A 20,733-nucleotide genomic window follows, 5' to 3' on the forward strand; every position below is an offset into this window, starting at 1 on the left:
AGAACACAGACTGCTCCTGAGGCATGTAGGGACTGGCATCTAGAAAATAGGGCCTGTCGCCAAAGATACTACTCTGTCGCCGAGCGACAAATTTGTCGCCAAGCGACAGGGCTAATATCCCGGCGACAGTCCCTGTTGGCTGGCGCTGAGTTCTTCCAATGTCGAGCAAGAAATATGCGTTCTTGTTTCGACCAATTCTAGCATTGTTGGCTCGATTCTACTTCCAGATTGAGTTTTTCTCACTTTTCTGAAACCCATATGTGTTCTACATATGGACATAAACCTCTGGGAATTCATGCTCCATCTACCTGATTAAACGCACTAAGCAACAAAGGGTACATCTGAGATCGTTGAATTCACCAAACCATGTAAGCGAGTTTAACTCGCGGGGTCCCATCCACACGCACCATCCCTTCCAAAGGTAAAGCTTCCGCGCGGTGCATCTGGATTCATAACCATTGACCCTCTTTGACCAACCAATATCTGGAACTTTAGAAAACTAGAGCCATTGTTAGGTTGCAACCTCATTGCATCATGTTGTGACTACTTGACTATTTGTGCATCTCTTACTTGTGCATACTTATTATGTGACTAAGCTAACCGTTTGGTTTAACTTGTGTTTGTAAATAAGCCTTAATAAACTAATCAATGACTAAAGGGATTTTCTTAATTAATTGATTAATTAATTTGAGCTAAAGAAAATAAACTTAAAATCGAGTCATACTTCCTTTAATTCAACCCGGATTTTTATTCCCGTATACTGCACAAGCGTCAACTTATTTTGGTCATACCCGGAGTTCTAGGAAGAGTTACGAGTCGTACCACCTATGGATCTGTAGCCCCGAGTTTTATCTTTGATTTGGCGGTTGTTGTATCCAAATCAGAGTCACAGATAAAAAGTTATGACTAAAATACCACAGTCTGTTCAGTTTAACGCATATACATGAAGTCTTAACTTAGTCTTTGCTTGAGTCTAGTCACATAGTCTAGCCACATGGTCATGATACAAGTCTTAACATTTCACCTACACTAATTAGTCTTAGCACACACTTTGTATATGTCACCATGACCATGTCTTAGGTTCATGCATGAGTCGTTTTCCGTCATTCGAGTGGGGTGTCCAATCCATTTCTATTCTCTTTCAATCTATTGCATGTTCAATTGAGCTTGAGCCAAAATAAATAATAAAAAACTTATCACTAATTTTTCTTTCCACAATACTTGGTCAAGGAGAGAAGGGAGATTAAGCAAGGACAACACCTTCGTTCAAGTTCAACTTTTTGATAAACCAGTCGGTCGAAAAAAGAAAAGCTAAGAAGACAATGGCAAGTCAAGACGAAGTCAATGAGCTTTAGAAGCAAATGGATGACGTGTCTGAGGGGTTGAAGGCTTTAACCCTTCTAATCAATGACCGTGTGAAACAACAACAAATGAAGCTCATGCAAGAAAGCTTTAGCAAAATATCCAATGACTATAGATTTCAGGGCATTAGCTCACAAGGGGTCTCACTGGACAAGGAGCTTCTTCCGCAAAAGTTCAATGCCAATGACATCCCTAAGTTCAAGGTAATAGATAATCCTTACTTCCACTTAAGGGTCTTTGAAACTATAAAGAACATTAAAGGGATTGATAATAATATTTTTCACTCTTTATTCTCAATGTCTTTAGAAACCATTTGTCAACATTGGTTCTTTTCCCTTGATAAAGATAAAACCTCTACTTGGGATGGAATACAAAACGCTTTCATTGATAGATATAAGTGTAATATTTAAATCGAAACTGACTATAGACAACTTAAGATTCTAAGACAAAAAGAGAATGAAGGCTTTACTTCATTCTTTAATAAGTGGAGGGAAACTTCCACTAAGATAATTGAGGTGCCCACGGAAAAAGAATCTGTAAAGATGTTTATTAAGAATATCCAAGAGAAGTATTCGAAGCATTTAAAATATCAACATAGTTTGAATACTTTCAAGGCCGTCTATGACATCGGAATTGAAATTGAAGATAACCTCGCAAAGCAAAAAGCTACTAACAATAGTAACCATAGTGGCTGGAAAGGAAAGAAGAACGACAATCCTTCTTCTTCCGAAAACGCCCACTCTAGTAACAATGTTAGTACCTTTGATCACAATGAAGTCTTAGCCATGGATAACCAAGGATCTAAAAAGAAACTCAAAAAAGATCCCACACCCATTGGAATGACCTATGACGTCGCTTTCGATTGTCTCTATGGTCGAGGATTAATCAAACCTATCGGCCCAACTGACGATCCAACGCCAAAAAATCGATCTTCAAGATGAAATCCCAACTCTTATTGCAAGTACCATCCAGGAAACGGTCATACCACGGACGAATTCTACAGGTTTCAAAATCTTATTCAAGATCACATAGAAGCAAACAAGATCTCATTGCCTCTAGCTAGCAACAAGACTCGGTGATGATAAAGCAAACGACACAAGACAAGAGGCGAGCTTCAACGACAAGATTTCATAACCTCTTTTTCTATTTCTTTTTCATTTTTTCCTTTCCTTAATAAGTATAGCATAAGCACCTTTTTTTTCTTCCCTTAGATTTCTTTTGTAGATTTTTTTCTTTTTCCCTTTTAATAAAATGAGCATTTATTTTCTTGCATATGGTCATTTCATTGCATCAATTAAAAAAAAAAAGTTGAACTAAGCACAAGGTATACCAACGATTTGAAGCGCCCCTTGTAGCCACATCATATCTCCTTTCACCTTTCAAATATATAATCCTTTTTGATAAACCACTTTGAGCCTCGTCTAATGATAGACCTTTCTTTTTTCGACCTACATCTACCTAACCTTAGGATGGGACAATGTGCAACTTATGCAATTTTAAAAAACTTTAGTGATTTCAAAATATTAAAAAAATAAAATAACAATAAAAAATAATAATAGAAGTGTACAAAAGGGCAAGTGTTCCAATGTCTTTGATATGAAAATATCTTCGATATGAACACGTCTCAGATTGCGTCTCTTATCGAGTGCTCGGTACCGTGCCTGAGAAACATGAATGCCAAGTGAGTGATAGACCGCATGATCGGGATTGCCCACCCTTATAAAAAAAGGTTCAAAATAAAAAAAATGCAAAAGCAAAAAATAAAAGAGAGCTAAAAAGAGTTAAAACCCTCAAGCATAATAAAATAAAGATTCAAAAGAAAGGTTTCACACCTTGGGGGCTTATCTAGGGTGTTGAGCCTTTATCCCCTTCTTCTTCAAACCTTTAGCCTAACAATGTTAAAACCTTTCAAAAGACCTTTTTTAGGTGTACACACACTTGTGCGAGGTTCGTCTAGAGCTATGTTCGGCCTGATTCCTAACAAATACGTAGACAACCTCACATCGAGGTGCTGCTGTAATAAAAATTCATTCATTCATATCTACTTTCATAAATGGTCATATCAAGGGATTTCCTATGCTCATCCCTATCTACTTAGAGCTATACTTGGGGGCTTGATCCCTATATTGTTAGCCTACCTAGCCTAAGAGTCACCATCTTTTGGCTCTTCTCAAAATAATATCTTTCTGTACACTTAGCCTTTGCGGTCTAACCTTAGTGTCACTTTCACACACTACACAGATACATGACAAAATATACTTCCCTTAGGAACCCTTTGTCATGAAATCTTAACACAACGCTCAAGCATGCCTTGTCATATCAAGATCAATCATCATTACATCACAAAGTATGAAGTACTTAGCCTCCGCGCCTAAGTTACCTAAATACTTTCATTATCGAGTCAACTAGGATAGTCTAAGACGTTATAATCCTTGTATTGTGAGAGACAACATTAACGGATTAAGCTCATTCAACATGCACCTTCAAAAACTTCGCTTTTTTTCGCGTCTTTCTTTTTCGGGAGAAAGTCGGTACCCTCCACAAAAATGACGGAAAATTTATGAATTTTTGCTTTTTTGCATTTTAAGTTAAGTAAATCACAATACAATGCACACATGAGTCATGAGTCACACGGGTCAACTCACCTTGGGTCAACCTCAAGTCATTCAGTCACATTGAGCCAACCTCAAGTGAGTCAATTATATTAGGTCAATCCTAATTAAAAGAGCAAAGTCATATAGTCCAAAATGTAAATGCAGGTACACTAATTCCAGACGAACCGGTAAGCTTTACAAAAGGTTTTAAACAAAAGGACGCAAACAACTTAGCAAATCAACTAGAGTCTGATTTATTGCAATCATATTTGATTGTCGATCGGCCTGACGGCGGTCATATTAATTGATTGGGTTCCTTGGTACGCCAGTTAGCCCCTATAAGAAAATTGACATGATTAGTATTCGGCTCGATTACAATCGCATTAAGTGATTGACCCGACGACGATCGTCTCACTTAGCTTAAGCGCCTAAGAATTGGATCATTACAAGTACTAACGCATCGATTCAAAAGCAAGCATTTATACAAGAATTTTTCCAAGATTGGATTGTCATCCCCAACTGACAATATTTCTAAATGTGGATTGTTGCACATCTTCTTCAACGACAATTTTTCCAAGATTGGGTTGTCATCTCTGGCAAAGTTTTCTAGCGTGGATTGTCATACTCCTTCTTTTTTCGGAAATATTTTCCAAGTTCGGATTGTCATCTCTGACAAGTTTTCCGAGATTGGATGGTCATACACATAGTTCTCTATGGAAAAATTTCTTAAAGGTTTGTCGTAGGTCTCTAGTCATCATAAATTTCGGCAAAGGTTCCTCAACGTGGATTGTCATTCATTTCAGTAAGTGGTAAATTTTCCCGAAGTGCATTGTCGGTCAACTCTTTTTTGCAAATGTTCCAAGACGTGGATTAGTGGAAATATTTTCCTAAAAGGATTGTCGCACAACGTTGGCAAATTTCCAAGGTGGATTGCTTTCAAGAGTATATTCCAAGATGTGGATTGTCGATCGTAGCAAAGTTCTTATGCCAGATTGTTACAGAGTATTGGCAACTTTTCCCAAAATTTGATTTTGGCAAATTTTCCGAGATACGAATTGTCGCTTCATTGTAGCAAGATTTCCAAGGATGGATTGTTACGAAACATTGACAACTTTCCCTAAATCTGATTGTCATAGATCATACAAGAGTTGTGTAAGCAACTATTCCCAAAGAAAAGAGGATTGTCATCACCCAAAGCATCAATAGCAAAATTCAAGCAGCATTAAGGATCGACAAACGTTGAACTTCGGTAATTTTCTTCGAAATATTATCGCAACAACTGAGGTGATTTCAAGCGAAGTTATCTTAGATCATGTTCCCTGGCTTGCGGAAGATGGTCATAAGTCGGTAGGAGATAGTTTCAAGCAAAGCAATCTTCGATAGGATTCTCTGGCTTGCAGAAGAGTATCACAGCGGAAATTGGAGGCAGTTATAGGAGTAGCAGTCTTCAGGCGGTATCCCCTATCTTGAAGATAATCGTAAAAAAAAAATAAAAAGAAGCACTTTGCTCAGAGAAGCGTGGGCATATCAACAAAAAGCTCTTTGTTCAGAGACGCGTGGAAATATCAAAAAAGATTTTGTACTAGTTTAATTTGGTCCATGATATGGGTTAAATAATAGTATAGCTGGATGGGGAATGAAAAAAACTTTCCAACAATATATTATAAGCCCAATTCCAATGAATAATGACGAAGCTATGGCCAAAATACTAAACTGGGTTCGAACCGGATCTTACCTACGGCCCAATGATCATGTGGAGGGTCCAAAGGTCTGATCCTATTCCTAAACTAATTAGGATTAATTCAAAGCTTCCACGAGTTTCTAAAAGATCTTAATTATCCATTTTGAAAAGATAAGATTAAATAATTTGAGTTAAATAAATACTTTCCTTTTATAAAATCTTTCCTTTTTTAATCCTTATTCTATTCGAATTTAAAGATGTTCGAAGACAGTCAGATATTAATTTTGTTGCCTCATAATTTCTTTCCAAATTTTATATGGTTGGATAGATATTGATATTATATTTCCAATGATATATTATAATATTAATTCCAAATTATAACGAAAAAGATATGAATGAGATACGAAACTCTATCCAAAACTGACACCGTCCTACTATTTAGGCCACATATTTTTATCTACATAATATTTTAATCTGATTCTAATTTGGATGGAAAGTAGAATTTAATAGATTTCCAACGACATATTATATGCCTTATTTGGAATTTTGGATCAAAAGATATGATAAAAACAAAATCCGCAAAAACTGTTGTCCATCGAGTTTTATTTCGATTTGAATTCTGATTCCTTTCTTATTCTTCGACCCTCTTTTTTTCTATAAATAGAAGTCATATCTCCCCTTTTTCAAATCATCAATTCTCATCAATTCTCCATCTAATTTTCATCAACTCTCATCAAGAATTTCTTGATTCTCTTTCCCTCTTTCTAGCCTAGCTTTTTACAAACACAATTAATCACACATTAGCACTAGTCACACCTAGCCAAGTTCGAAGTCGCCTTCGCCCAAGACGTTAAAGGTTGGATATTTCTGAGGGTTTGGTCCCAAATCTCTATTTCAATTATTTAATGTAATTGGTTAATTTTATTATTTTCCTTGAAGTTACTAACATGTGTATTTTGTTATTAGAAAGAGATACGAGGAATCCAAGTAAGTGCTTTATTTGTTTAATTGATATTATGATATAGAAATCATGCTTAGATTGTTGTTCCTAGTATCATGTTAGGATGCTTTTCCTAGTATCATGTTTAGGGTAAAGAATAAAATGTCAATTATGATTTCTATGATGCTTCCTATTTTCTTTCCTAATATTCATGCTAGTATCATGTTAGGGCTAAAGCTATTATTATTATGTTTAGTGACATACTAGGGTTTGTTTAGGTAATAATCTTGTTTAGGTTAATTTGATTATAATTCAAGTGATCGCCAATAATAGTTTTATTTGTGCATTAATATTCAACCAACATAGATAAACAGGTTTAGAGTAAACCTATTGATTGCATGTTAGTCAGAAAGCGCACATAAATACGAGAAGAATAAAGTAGAGGCATATTATTAGGTCAGGTTCTTTCTCTTTTAGATTGAATTTGTACCTTCATCCCCAAACTTCCATTCTTGGTTCTAGACCTATTGGAGTTAAATATCTCCTTGATCGTTAAGGGGTGTAACCTTCACCATGTAAACGGTTTACAAGTTCCTAAAACATTTTGGCGACTCTTTTGCTCTAGCTTTCTTCCCTTTGGACGCCATCATGCTTAAGTGTATGATTACAGTGGGGTTCATGTTTTGGGTAATGCTTGAAATAATCCCTACAAGAACCATTTCATCACTCCAAGTAAACGTGAAAAGATTGGTCCTCCAATTAGAGAGTGTAAAGGGTCCTAATAAATCAAACTAAGGGAACCATTTCATCGAATAAAAAATTATGTAATGGCCATATTTTGACATTACATAAGTATGTAAACACTTTCAATATTTACCTTATTAACCAATTTTATTATAGCGAGGGGACTATTTATTAAAAAGTAAGGAACCATGTAATCAACACACTCCATGTAAATGTGAAGAACATGGTCCTCCAATTAGAGAGTGTAAAGGGTTCTAATAAACCACTTTTAAACTTAAGGATACCACAAAGTAGTTATAGGGTACCATATAAAAGAATTAAGGTGCCGCTAAAAAGACAGAAAGATATAGTTACACTAAAGCAGTGAAGGGTACCCTTGGTAAGTTAAAGGGAACAGCTAAAAGCATGAAGGGTACTACTCTCAAGCCTTAGACCATTGAAATAACGTAGAGTACCATTGAAATAAAGTAGGGTACCACTGGAGTAATGTAGGGTACATTTAGTACCATTTAGATATATTCTCTAAGAATACATATAAAACCCTAAGATTCATAGTTACAACTATTTACAAATTTAGAGTTAGCAAAGGAAGGAAACCACCATTTAATCAAATTAATGAACCATTTCATCACTCGTAGTAAACGTGAAAAGAGTGGTCTTCCAATTAGAGATTGTAAAGGGTTCTAATAAATCAAACTAAGGGAACCATCTTATCGAATATTAAATTATGTAAAGAGGCATCTTTTGACATTACATATGTATGTAAACACTTTCACTATTTACCTTATTAACCAATTTCATTTTAGCGAGAGGACTATTTAGTCGAAAGTAAGGAACCATGTAATCAACACACTCCATGTAAATGTAAAGAGCATGGTCCTCCAATTACATAGTGTAAAGGGTTCTAATACAACACTTTTAAATTCAAGGGTACCACCAAGTAGTTATAGGGTACCATTAAAAACAATAAATGTGCCGCTAAAAAGACTGATAGATATAGTTACACTAAAGTAGTGAAGGGTACCCTTGATAACTTAAAGGGCACAACTAAAAGTATGAAGGGTACTACTCACAAGCCTTAGACCATTAAAACCACGTAGAGTATCATTGGAACCAAATAGGGTACCACTAGAGTAATGTAGTGTACCATTAGTACCATGTAGATATCTTATCTTAGGATATCTTAGGATAGATATGAAATCCTAAGATTCACATTTACAACTATTTAAAAATTTAAAGTTAGCAAAGGAAGGAAACCACCATTTAATCAAAGTAATGAACCATTTCATCACTCCAAGTAAACGTGAAAATAGTGATCCTCCAATTAAATAGTGTAAAGGGTTCTAATAAATCAAACTAAGGGAACCATTTAGTTGAATAAATAATTTATATTATTGTCAAAAAAAAAAAAAAAAAAAAAAAAAAAACTTCTTTTCTTAGGTTTTAATTTCTTTTTTTGGGGCTTGCCCCTCGTGTGCACCAAAAAAAACATTATCTTTCATTAATATATAAGATATGAAGGGTTTTCAAGTAAATTAAACCTTTAAGGATAGCTTAAAAAATTCCTCGTTTGAAATTGCTGTAACCATGGCATGATAGACTCATCTATACACCCATAGAATATGAGTAATTTACACCTTTTTTTTTATAATTTTCTTCTAAAGCAAATTTTTATAAGTTAATGTTTTTTTTTTGTTTTTTGTATTCTTTAATCTAGCCTATTCAATCGGGATACTAATACATGTATGTGAACATTATTTTTCTCTTTGAATACCTTAATTGGATTCTTGTAGATGATAAATTGTGAGTGGCCATTATTGTGCATGCATTAAGATAATATTAATCAATTTATCACACATAATGCAAAGCTATTATTTGATACAAGTGCGTTTGCTAGTGAAAGTAAAAGGAGGGGTAGCATAATTAAGCATTGTTAAGCTAAATTAAAAATAGAGTTTTGGATAGATTTTATATTAAACCTTAAAAATGACCAAACAAGAAAGACATATGGAGGTTTAGCATGGATTGAACCACTGGAACAGTTAAATAAATTGATTAAAGAATGGTTTGGATGCTATTATTAAATTTATAATCTACATCTCTGAATGCTAATTTTGGCATGGAAGACTCCTCAATAGCCTGATAGTATATGAGCACCTTCATTTTTTCTGTGATTTATTTTTATTGATTATTTTTAGTTATCTTTAGCATAGCTAGTGCTACATTATTAAATTCTTATCGTGATATCTTAGTTAAGGTAAAAATAATTAGTTTCAATACCTTTTTATATATATAGTTTTATTTTTGAAATACTCTCCATTTAATCATTTCATCTTACAAAGATGCTTGTCAAAAAAAAAAAAAAAAAAATCTTTACAAAGATGTTAGGTTACCAATTTTATTTTACAAAGTTGAATTGATTAAAATACTTTATCTAAGCTCGTCATCATCGATTAAGGGGATTAAACCAAATACAAAACTACGACTTTTATTCATCTTGTTACTTGTAATTGACAAAAAAATCCTTAATTTGAAACCATCTTTTTGAAACTTCCTTTGAAATCTATTTGCAGTGTCGCATACCCAAATGAACGTTAAGGTACACCAATCATACTTGTATGCCTCACTAGCAATTGTCAAGCAAGGAACTAATGACGCCGCCAAATTAGAACCATTAGTGGTCGTACAAACCACTCTCCCAAGCACCACAATTAAAAATGTAATCATTAAAAGCTCCTCGTCATCTTCATTTTCAAGGGGCATCGGCTTACCTGCACTATCCAACGGACACAATGCCGCCGAAGCAAATTTCAAGGACACAGTTGATTTGTCCTAACCAACCCCATACAAATCAAAAACCCTACGCATCTTCTCCACCTTCTCCTCATCATCCAGACCCACATCCATGGGAACTGGTTCGGCTCCCATCGGAACCCCAAGGACTTAACTCACTTGATTAGCACATAGAGGTAAAATCTCTCCTTCCCTAAACACCTCTGTACCATTAGCCCTCACTCTTGTTATCAACCATTAGCAAAATTTACTTGGTATATAATCCATGTTTAAATCGAGCAGCGCATCAAAACCCATTGCTGTCACTAGCTCCCGTCTTCTTTCATCAAAACAAGAAAAAGACCGCCAGAAGTACTCAACTCTACAAACAATGTTGGGGTACTGAAACTAAAATAAAATGCATCCAATCATTTCAAAATCAAACACAAATAACTAACATTTTTAACCTAGAAAACTAAACAAATTAAGAAAATTGGTGCATAATATAGTCAAGTAAACAAGGAATATATGACAAGGGAATAAACGCGTCGTCAATTGTCTATCCCTAGATCAAATACAATTTATACAACCTAAACAAACCTAATACGAGTATAAGGGAAGCATAGGGGTCGAACCACAGAGAACGAATAAACATCACCAAATGTTATCGACAATTAAACTAGTCCGGAACAAGAGATAAATAAACTAAATTCTAAAGATGTTAAAACAAGAAATAAAACATTAAGGGAAATGGTTTAGGTATAGCATTCACTTGAACATAAACAAACGCATAAAAATTGAATTGATTATGAACTAAACATGTATGAATATCAAAGTAAAAGATCCAATCTAGCCGCCTTCCGGGGTCAATTGGCTTCTCCTAACATAGCCTCTATGTTTCCACATTAGAACCATATACTAGGAGGTACTATTAAATAACAATCTATAGTAATGAACCTTAACTAAGTCAACTTTCATTCCTTGTTAGCAAAGATTCACCTTTAATCAACCAAAAATGTGCACTTGCAGGTAGATTAAATAATATCAAGCATATAAAGACTTTAATCACAAATAAATCAATTCTAAACCCTAGGACATGCTCAAGATCCAACTACACCACAACCATCCCCTTAATGGGGAAATTACTCACTAATCATTCTAATAACAAGATTAATTAACAAATAATCAAGAATAAATATGATTAACAAGCAATACCAACAACTAAAATAATAATAAAAATAAAGCAAATAAAAATAGAGGAGAGAGAGTCAGAGAATCTCATTGATTGAATGTGAAAATCTACAAGCAAAATGATCAATCTTCCTCTTCAATATCCAAGCTCAACAATGGTGAAACCCTTACTTTCTCTCTCTAAACTACTCTAATCCTACCCTAAACCCAGAGAGAGAAGCTCTCCTAAAAACTACTTAGAGAGTAGAATAAATGGTAATTGTTTTCCTCCCCCTTTAATTACCCCAAAAATGGGTATTGTAGACACCCATTTGTGTCTCCCCAAAACCAAAACCGGTGATGAGTACCTCTTACGTCGAATCATAATCGAATGAAGTGAAAGTGTGGAAAGTTTAGTGTTGCGGATAATTTTAATTTCTTTTCTCTTCTCTCTGTTTTTGAAAACTTATTTTACGAAAACAGCCAATCTAGTTTGGTTGCATCATGATATGGGTCCGATAGTAGTGTAGTTGGATGGGGCTTGACAAGAGCTTTCCAACGATATATTATAAGCCCAATTCCGATGAATATTGAGGAAGTTATGGCCAATTTACTAAACTGTGCCCAGTTTGAGCCTTATATGCGGCCCAATGAGCTAGGGGAGGGCCTAATATAGATTTATTATTCCTAATGCAATTAGGAATGGTTTAGGTCTTCTATATTCTTCTAGAAGTTTCTTTTCATTCCTAATTCAATTAGCATTGATAAATTGACTTTTGTTGACTTTTCAGAGTATTAATTAAAATCAAAGAACGTTTTTGAGGAAAGATACGATTTTATCCTCCTGTACGGCAATTTTTATCTGATTTTAAGAAAACGCGTGAATTTGCAGATCAGCGCCAAACGCCAGCTGTAGCGCCTGACGCTACGCTTGGCGTCAGGCGCTAGCATTGGCGCCTGGCGCCAATAACCAGCGTTGGCGCCAACATCATCGTTTTATGTGCGCCATAGCTCTGTTTTGATATTTTATCTTTTTGGCTGATTTTTTTTATAAATAACGTCGTAAAAACTCCGTTTTGATTATCAATTCTCACCAATTTTCAATCATCAACAATCTACTAATTCTCATCAATTCTACAACCAATTTTCATTCATCTACAATCTACCGATTCTCTCTTTCTCTCTTTTTTCTAAACTAGCTTCTCTCACATACAAAATTCCGCATTCATTAGATCTAGAAACACCTAGCCATATTCGAAGTTGAATTGCCTTCGCCCTAGATGTGAAAGGTTTTAATTTATGAGGGTTTGGTCCCAAATCTCTATTTCAATTATTTAATTTAAGTATTGTTTGTTTATTGTTTTCTTTGAAGTTACGAACGTGTGTATTTTGTTATTAGAAAGAGGTACGAGGCATCCAAGTAAGTACTTTAATAGTTTAATTGATGTTATGATGTAGAGTTCATGCTTAGGTTGTTATTATGATATTCCTAGTATCATGTCTAGGGTAATTTTAATATTAAGTATGATTGTTATGATGCCTTTTATGTTCTTTCTAATATTTATTCATGTTAGTATCATGTTAGGGTTAAAGATTTGATTTTTATTGTTAGTGACATGCTAGGGTTTGTTATTAATCTTGTTAGTATCATTCCTAGGATCTTGCTATTATTATGCTTTAACATGATGATGAATATTATTATTATTATTATTATTATTATTATTATTATTATTATTATTATTATTATTATTATTATTATTATTATTATTATTATTATTATTATTATTATTATTATTATTATTATTATTATTATTATTATTATTATTATTATTATTATTATTATTATTATTATTATTATTATTATGTTGCTTGAAATTTGTTGTTATTGCTTGATCACGCCTTTTTATGCATGTTTAAAGGGAATTGGTACTTGTAATCACGCTTAATAAGATAATTAATAATCTTGTTTAGGGTTAATTTGATTATAATTCAAGTGATCGCCAATAATAGGTTAATCCTATTGCTTGTATGTCAGTCAGAAAGCGCACATGAATACGATCAGAATAAAGTAGAGGCCTATTATTAGGGCAGGTTCAATCTCTTTTAGGTTGGATTTGTACCTTCATCCCCGAACCCTATTTGGTTCAAGACCTTATGGAGTTGACGATCTCTTGGATCGTTAAGGGGTGTAACCTTCACCTCGTGAACGGTTTACAAGTTCCAAAAAAACATGTTGGCGACTCTTTTGCTCTATCTTCTTTCCCTTTTGGACGCCACCGTACTTTAGTGTATGATCACAGTGGGATTCAAGCTAGGGGATTAACGCTTAAAATATTCCCTACAGGTATATATACTAAGCTAGGAAAAATAGAAAAATAAAAGAAAATAAAATAAAATAAAATAAATTAAAAAGGAAAAGTAAAATAGGAAACTAAATATATAAAATAAAAGAAAGAAATAAGAAAAAGGGAAAAGAAAAGAAAGAAATAAAAATAAAAGAAAAACAAAAACAAAACCCCAAAATCCCCCCAAACTGTCATACTCTTTCCTTCCTCTTCGAAGTTAGCTGCTTGAATTCCATTGAAGTGCCTCTTCTTCACATCACCACCGTTTATCAACCATCAACAACAATCATCAAGGGTAATCATCAAACATCATCTTTCATCTGCAATCTCAACCGTTCGATCTAACTAAATATCATGTGCATAGCTCGTGAAATGGTTCGGTCGAACCAAGGGTTGGTGCGGCCGAACTACGGGGTTGGTTCGGTCAAACCATGGGTGTGTTCGACCACACCTCTTTAAATTACAAAACCTCAAAAGTTCCTGGCTGTTTTGACATTTAATTGTATTTCGACCAAACTCCTATGCGGTTTGCCCGAACCCGAATGGACTTGCATTTTGCTCTAATTTGAGCTGATGCTTGTGCGAATTGGTGATTGGAGCTGCGAGGGTGATTGTGATTTGTTGCTTAATTGTTGCAGGTTGTTGATGGTTGTTGACGGTGGTGCAGGTGGTTGGTAGATGCGGGTTGCGATTAATTGCGAGTTGGGTGGCTGAAATGGAGTGGCTGCGGTGGTCGGAGTCGTGGTTTGGTGGCTGTGACTGTTGGTGATTGAGAATGGTGGTGCGGAGGGGATTGTGATTGATTGTTGCGGTGGTCGTTGGTTGTCAGGTGCGTGGATTGGGTGCGTGAGGAAGCAGCGGTGTGGCTGGGTTGTTGCGGCTGCTGTGGTTGATTGTGGTGGAGATGGAGCAGGGGAATTGGTTGTTGATTGTTTGGTGGTGTGGTGAAGGTTGTAGGTGGAGCTGGTGGTTGTTACAGGGGTGATTGGTGGTGTTGGTTGATGTGTGAGTGAAGGAAGGTGCGGTTGTTGTGGTTGTTGAGGTTGGTTTGGTTGGTGGCAGCAGGAGAGTTGGTAGCTGGTGAGTGGTGATTTTGGTGGTAGGTTGCTGCCAGGGGAGTTGTTAGGTGGGTGAAATTGGTGGGTGATTATGGTCGTGGTTGCAGCTCGTGTTGGTGTTTTGTTGTGGCTGGAGTTTGACTTTTGACATGAATTCGGAAACCAAACTCACTTGACTTAAAACCCGAACACCTACACACAAAATTGAGGAAAGGGATTGGGACAAAGAATAAAATAAAATAAATAAAATAGAAAATAAAAGAAATAACACTAAACTAATAAAAATTAAATAAAACTATACAAGTAAATATAATCAAATAAATAACAAAATAAATATAAAACTAATAAACACTATGAAAGTAACAAAGAAGAGGAACGAAATAAAATAAATCGAAAGCAAATAAAATACGAAAATAAACTAGAAACCAATTAAATAAAGAAATTAAAATAAAACATACTAAAACTAAAAAATAAACTAGAAACTTTATTAAAAAGAAAACAAGAGAATAAAAGGGAAAATAAGGGAAAATAAACACGGAATTAACTCTAAAACTACTCCCTAAGAGTGACATAAATGTCACTCATCAACCACACAAGGGTGAAAGTGTGCTATCATGACCCAAGCAAAACCGAGGAAGTTTGTAGGTATGACAAAACGATGGTCAGGTTTGGTACGTTGTGTTCGAAAGCTTTGGGTTCCATTCAAACTACTGCAGTGGTAATGCAAGCACTGCAGTTAGTTGAATTGCAAGTGGAGTAGAAGTTAGCAATGCTTGCGAAAAAGAGTGGTCAAGGTGTAGGAACACCATCATCAGTTTGTTTGGAGAAAGAAAAGGACTCAACCCCATCAAATCAAAGATAAGGTAGCTGTGAGGGTCATGGTGATGGCAATGATGACAATAGGGCAGCTGTTGAAGAACAAGATGTTCATGTGAAAGACCCACCCTTACCAAAGAGGCCAGCTCATCGCACCACTGATTCGAGGTACATGTCATGTCTCGAGAAACCAAAGAAGGAAAAGACAACGAAGAACACACAAGGCAAGAACACACAAGACAAGAACACACAAGGCAAGAACAAGACTATTTCAGAAGCCCACACAACTGAACCTTCCTCAAATGGGGTAAATATTCCTTCAGTTCTTCAATCCTTATTACTAATGAGGCATATTCTGAATTTGAGAAGCCTTAATTGTTATATTATACTTGAATCATATTGGTGTGTCTATGTTGGTATTTTTGTAGGTTGTATATGTGCAGATAATTGTGTCTATTTGCAGATATATGTCCAAAGGTGACGAGGGGAAAACTAGGTCGTTATCTAATATTCCCTCGGTCAAACTAAATTTATAAACACTTAACAAACCTAAATACGGGTATAGAGGCAAGTCAAGGGTCGAACCCAAAGGAACGGTAATGTTCAAGCACTTTCAATTATGCGCCTAAGCTAGGTCGAAGACGAAGATAAGAGAGAATACTAACAACTAACAGAACAAGTAACCAAGGAAATAAAACACTAGGAACGGGGATCAACAAGTAATCATGTCAATTGGAACAACTTGGGAAGAGCATGCCAATCAAAGGTTGTGAGGACTAAGTGATAAGAGCAATCAATAGGAATCAAAGAGCTATCTCCTAATTGTTAAGCTAGGGTTTACTATGAATAACAAACTAAGAGAATCACAATAAAAACCAATCGATAATTGCAATTCCTAAATCAATTGTTCATGTCATTAGTAATTACAATGCAATCTAGCATAATTCTCAAGGCCAAATTGAATTACACACATGTAAACCTTCACTAATCACTTTAATCTCAACAATTAATCAACACAATTCCAAAATTAATCACAATTAATCAATCATACAAGTTTCACCCAATTCCTAGCCAACAACTACTCAAACAACATCATCAAATCAACTATCAACTATATAGAACAAGAATCAACAAAATATCAAGAACAATTACTCTAATCAAACATCAAATATCAAAATCAAACCAAACAAACATCAAATTAAACAAAGCAATTGAATGAGATAGAGTTTAGAAATGCTCATTTATAATTAAGAAGATCTTCAACACAATTGTCACACTTGCATCTTCAATCTCTCAATCACCATTTAAATTCCTCACTTTCTCTCTCTAGAACTACTCCTAATCTAGCCTAATCTAGAGAGAGAAGCTCTCAACCTAAGAGAGAGAAAACTATTCTAAAACTAAAGAATTACATTAATGAAGAATAAAGGAAACCAAAAACTATGTAAACAAAAGGAGAAAAGAAGCTTAAAATCGTAAAAGACCCAGAAACCCGCGCCCGCGGAGGGGAACGGACACCCCGATAGCCGCGCCCAACGCCCAAGCCCGCGCCCACGGGGCCAAGGCCCGCGCCCTCGAGGAGCCCTCAGGACAACCGCGGGTGCTTACTGCCCAAATATGGCAGTTTTGGAGCTGCAGCAACCCCGCGCCCGCGGTAGTTTTCCAGGGCCAACTTCAGAAGGATGTAACTTCCGATCTAACAATCGTATGAAGGCGTGCGACCTATCATTGGAAAGCTCTTCAAGTCTAGTTACCAACCCAACTTGAATCACCCTAATCCGATCTGTAGAACTTGAGATATGACTAAAACTATGAACAAAGGTCCTATTTGATACTTTGCAATCCTTCGTTTTCCTTTGTTTCAAACTCAAATTCAATTCCGAAAAGTGCATATTGATCCGAGTGGGTGCTATTTTAAATTCCCATGCATATAGCTCGCGACGTACCTACAAAACAAGCCAAAGAAATGGAGAAGCAAGAGAAATAGCCGAGAAATGAATAAAATGATAAGAAAGCCATTAAAAGCATGCATTTCTCTAAACTAACACAAAAACATGCGAATCGAGCATTATGCTCTAAAAACACGACATAAACAACTACAAAGGAGCATAGAAATATAAAGTAAACATAGCTTAAAGGTGCCATAAATGGCACGGATCAAAAGGCCATACTTTAGTGTGCATATTTTTCTAAACTAATCAATTTAATGTGTAAAATTGGAACAGTCATTGCACTATTTGTTAATTAACTCAGATTAATATGGAGCATTGGAATCAAGTACTTCTGTGTTGGCAGCTGTGGAATCAAGTACTTAAAAGATATCATTGAAGGCATATACAGGGGAATACAAGCTATAACCTTGACACAAAAGCAATTTCATCTAACCAAACAGGAAAATAAAACACAATATCAAGTTATATGGAAAAAAAAGTCTTTCCACATCATACTCCCATCATTCATCATAGACCAGAACATGCAACAGAAACAACCAACCATTAAACAACAAGGCATGTACACAAAAGGCAACTACAACAAGGCAACTCATAATAATAGGCAACATAACCAACAACACATGATAATAGGAACTCAATATAAGACAAAACAAGTTCAAAAATTAAAAGACACGTATTACCTATCCTACATTGTCAAAGTGTGTCTTCAAAGCCAGCCCGTTTCTTATTACCTTATTCCCTTTGCTTATTACCTACATTACATATCACAAGGCACAAAATTCACTGAGTCATCATATAGCATACACATAAATCGTAATGGTTGCAATAAAATAAGCCTAAAAACTATACCTTCTGCCTCTTGTTTGCATGCTCATGTTCTTCGCCTTTCCTCTTCTTACTCTTCCTCATCAAGGTCTTAAGCAAGTTGTGCACCCCCGATTCCAAAGAAGAGGACTCCCCTACACTGTGCGTATAATTGGAACCATTGTCTTCAGAATTATCATCATACACTAACTCAGGATCATCAAAGAATCGCTTTTTATTATTTGCCTTTGCTTCACCCACTTTGATTTTGCTAGCAGACTTCACAGTCTTGGAAGAAGGATCACTGACTTTCTTGAGAGGATCCTTGACATTCTTGGGATCCTGTCACCAACAAATTAGTTTCAGTACTTCACACATTTCAACCACAATACTCTAAATAATTTACTTGACAATCAGTAAGAATTGCTCACCACAAATTATTTCCAACACTTATTCTTCGTTCGCACAACTGTATTGTTTCTCATTTTCTACCAAATCAGAGAAACGGGAACATCATAACCATGTACACAACAAGATATTGAAAAAAAAATAACCACTGCGATAACAAATTTAAACAGATTCACCTTTGTAGACATATACTTTTGGCCTCCTGTCCCGACAGGAAGTGCAATGACGATAAATAAAACAATCTTCGTGTTGGATCAAAGTGAAGAATACTTATGGAGAACTAGTTAAGCCGCAAAACACAAAAGCATAGCCCAAATTAAAGATAAAAGCCAAAACAAAGGTCCAATTAACTAACCCCATCATAATTAGGTTTAAGCCCGTGCTTAAAACCCAATAATGACGGATTTAGGAGCGCCTAGGTTAAATCTTAGTGTTGCCGCAGAAAAAGTCGCGCGCATCTCAAACAGTCGCGCTGGGCTGCCGAGCGCAACAAATTCAGCTGCGCGCGACATCCAACGCAACCTCCAGAGTTGCGATGCGGAAGATTAAGAATTATACGAAAAATATAAAATCGAATCTTACCATAAAGCCGCGCGCAAGACAGTTAGTTGCGCTGCCCATAGCAGCGCAGCTTAATTACTTGCGCTGGGATACCGCGCAAAACTCATCCTGTTGTGCGCGACACATGCTGCGGGAGAATGCTCGTAACCCTAAACCTAATCATTCCCTATAAATAAGAGCTTAAACCGAGGCTTAAACAGACAGAAAAAAACCTAAAACTCTGGCGAAATAGTTGTGAACTTTTGCAACCTATCCCCTCTTGTCATAAACACTCACCCCTTTTGATATTTTGTTACTACGGTGGAGGTTCCCCAACAAGAAGGAGTCCATAAGTATTCTAAACGGAGATCTAGCAAGGAGAAGTGGTAAATTCTCGAGAACTTAGTTAAATCACATTTATTTTCTTGTTTGAAAGAACCTTAATTAATTAATTAGTGTTGTTTGATCACCTTTAAAATAATTAATTAATCAATTCCACATAGTATCTTCCGTTAAATAAAGATTAGAATTGAATTAAATAATTGTTGGTTGATCACTTAAGCCAAGGCGAATATTGTTTATTTTCTTGTCCTTTTCACGAATTTGATTGAATAAGAATAACGACATTATGATGTAATTCGTACGTGATTAATGCTTGTAAATAAAATCAACTAACATAGTATTAGGTATCGCGCTGCATATATTGTTTGGTGGGAAATTGTAAAAATGGAAGAGCTAGTAGAGGCCGCACTATGAAAGGAATGGTGTCCTTAGAACAAGTGTACTATTCCGTTAGTGGGTTCAGAATTATTAGAAAGCAAATATATTCAGTGAGGTCAAGTGATCGGAATGCCTGGGTGGAGGTCGCTTCCAATCAGTAATATTAATGAATAATTAATATTACAACTTAATCTTGACTGAACCCTTTGGGTCACACCCAAGCATTCAACAAACCGAAACGACGAATTAATTCGGAAGGAATTAATGAGTCGACCGAGTAATATTTATTTAGACGTCGGAAATTCGAGCTTAGAGCGTCGAAACCGAGCGTCGGAAGTCGAGTCGAAAAATATTGAAAGACGAGACGAGAAATAGTAATAAATCAACAAAAGACCAAAATACCCCTAGCATCGGAATGCCCAAGCAAACCGAGTGCTAAGGGCGTATGGCCTAGCATGGTGGCTAGCATGCGCACCAAGCCGAGCCTAGGCTGGCTGGTGCGTGCTAGCGCACCCATGCTAGCATCGCAAGGCTAGGCGCTGCCTAGTGCGTGCTAGCATGCTAGGCATAGCCTTGTGCGCGCAATGGCTAGCAAGCCATGCCGCAACAAGCTGCAGCAGCTAGCACGCTAGGCGCGTCAGCTCGCCACATCTAGCAGCAGCATGGCCAGGCCATTGCTTGCTGCCTAGCAGCGCTGGCCAAGGCACAAGGCCAACAGCAGCCCACACAAGCATGCTAGGCTTGCAGGCCAGCAGCGCCTGGCAGCCCGCATGCGAGTGCTGGGCTTGCTGGGCTTGCTGGGCGTGGCTGCCACGGACAACAGCACA

The 20,733-nt window shown here is 36.2% G+C and overlaps 2 non-coding genes across 2 annotated transcripts; both read left to right on the top strand.

Moving 5' to 3' along the window:
- Nucleotides 1-8,860: 8,860 nt before the first annotated feature.
- LOC145561210 (small nucleolar RNA snoR8a) lies at nucleotides 8,861-8,952 on the top strand. The gene has a single exon (XR_014093770.1). It is a non-coding gene; the product is annotated as a small nucleolar RNA snoR8a (small nucleolar RNA).
- A 436-nt stretch (nucleotides 8,953-9,388) lies between these two features.
- Nucleotides 9,389-9,479, top strand: LOC145561211 (small nucleolar RNA snoR8a). Its single transcript, XR_014093771.1, has one exon. It is a non-coding gene; the product is annotated as a small nucleolar RNA snoR8a (small nucleolar RNA).
- The last annotated feature ends 11,254 nt before the right edge of the window (nucleotides 9,480-20,733 follow it).

The sequence above is a fragment of the Chenopodium album genome, chromosome 9 (genome assembly GCF_948465745.1).
Source record: "Chenopodium album chromosome 9, dcCheAlbu1.1, whole genome shotgun sequence".
Taxonomy (NCBI): domain Eukaryota; kingdom Viridiplantae; phylum Streptophyta; class Magnoliopsida; order Caryophyllales; family Amaranthaceae; genus Chenopodium; species Chenopodium album.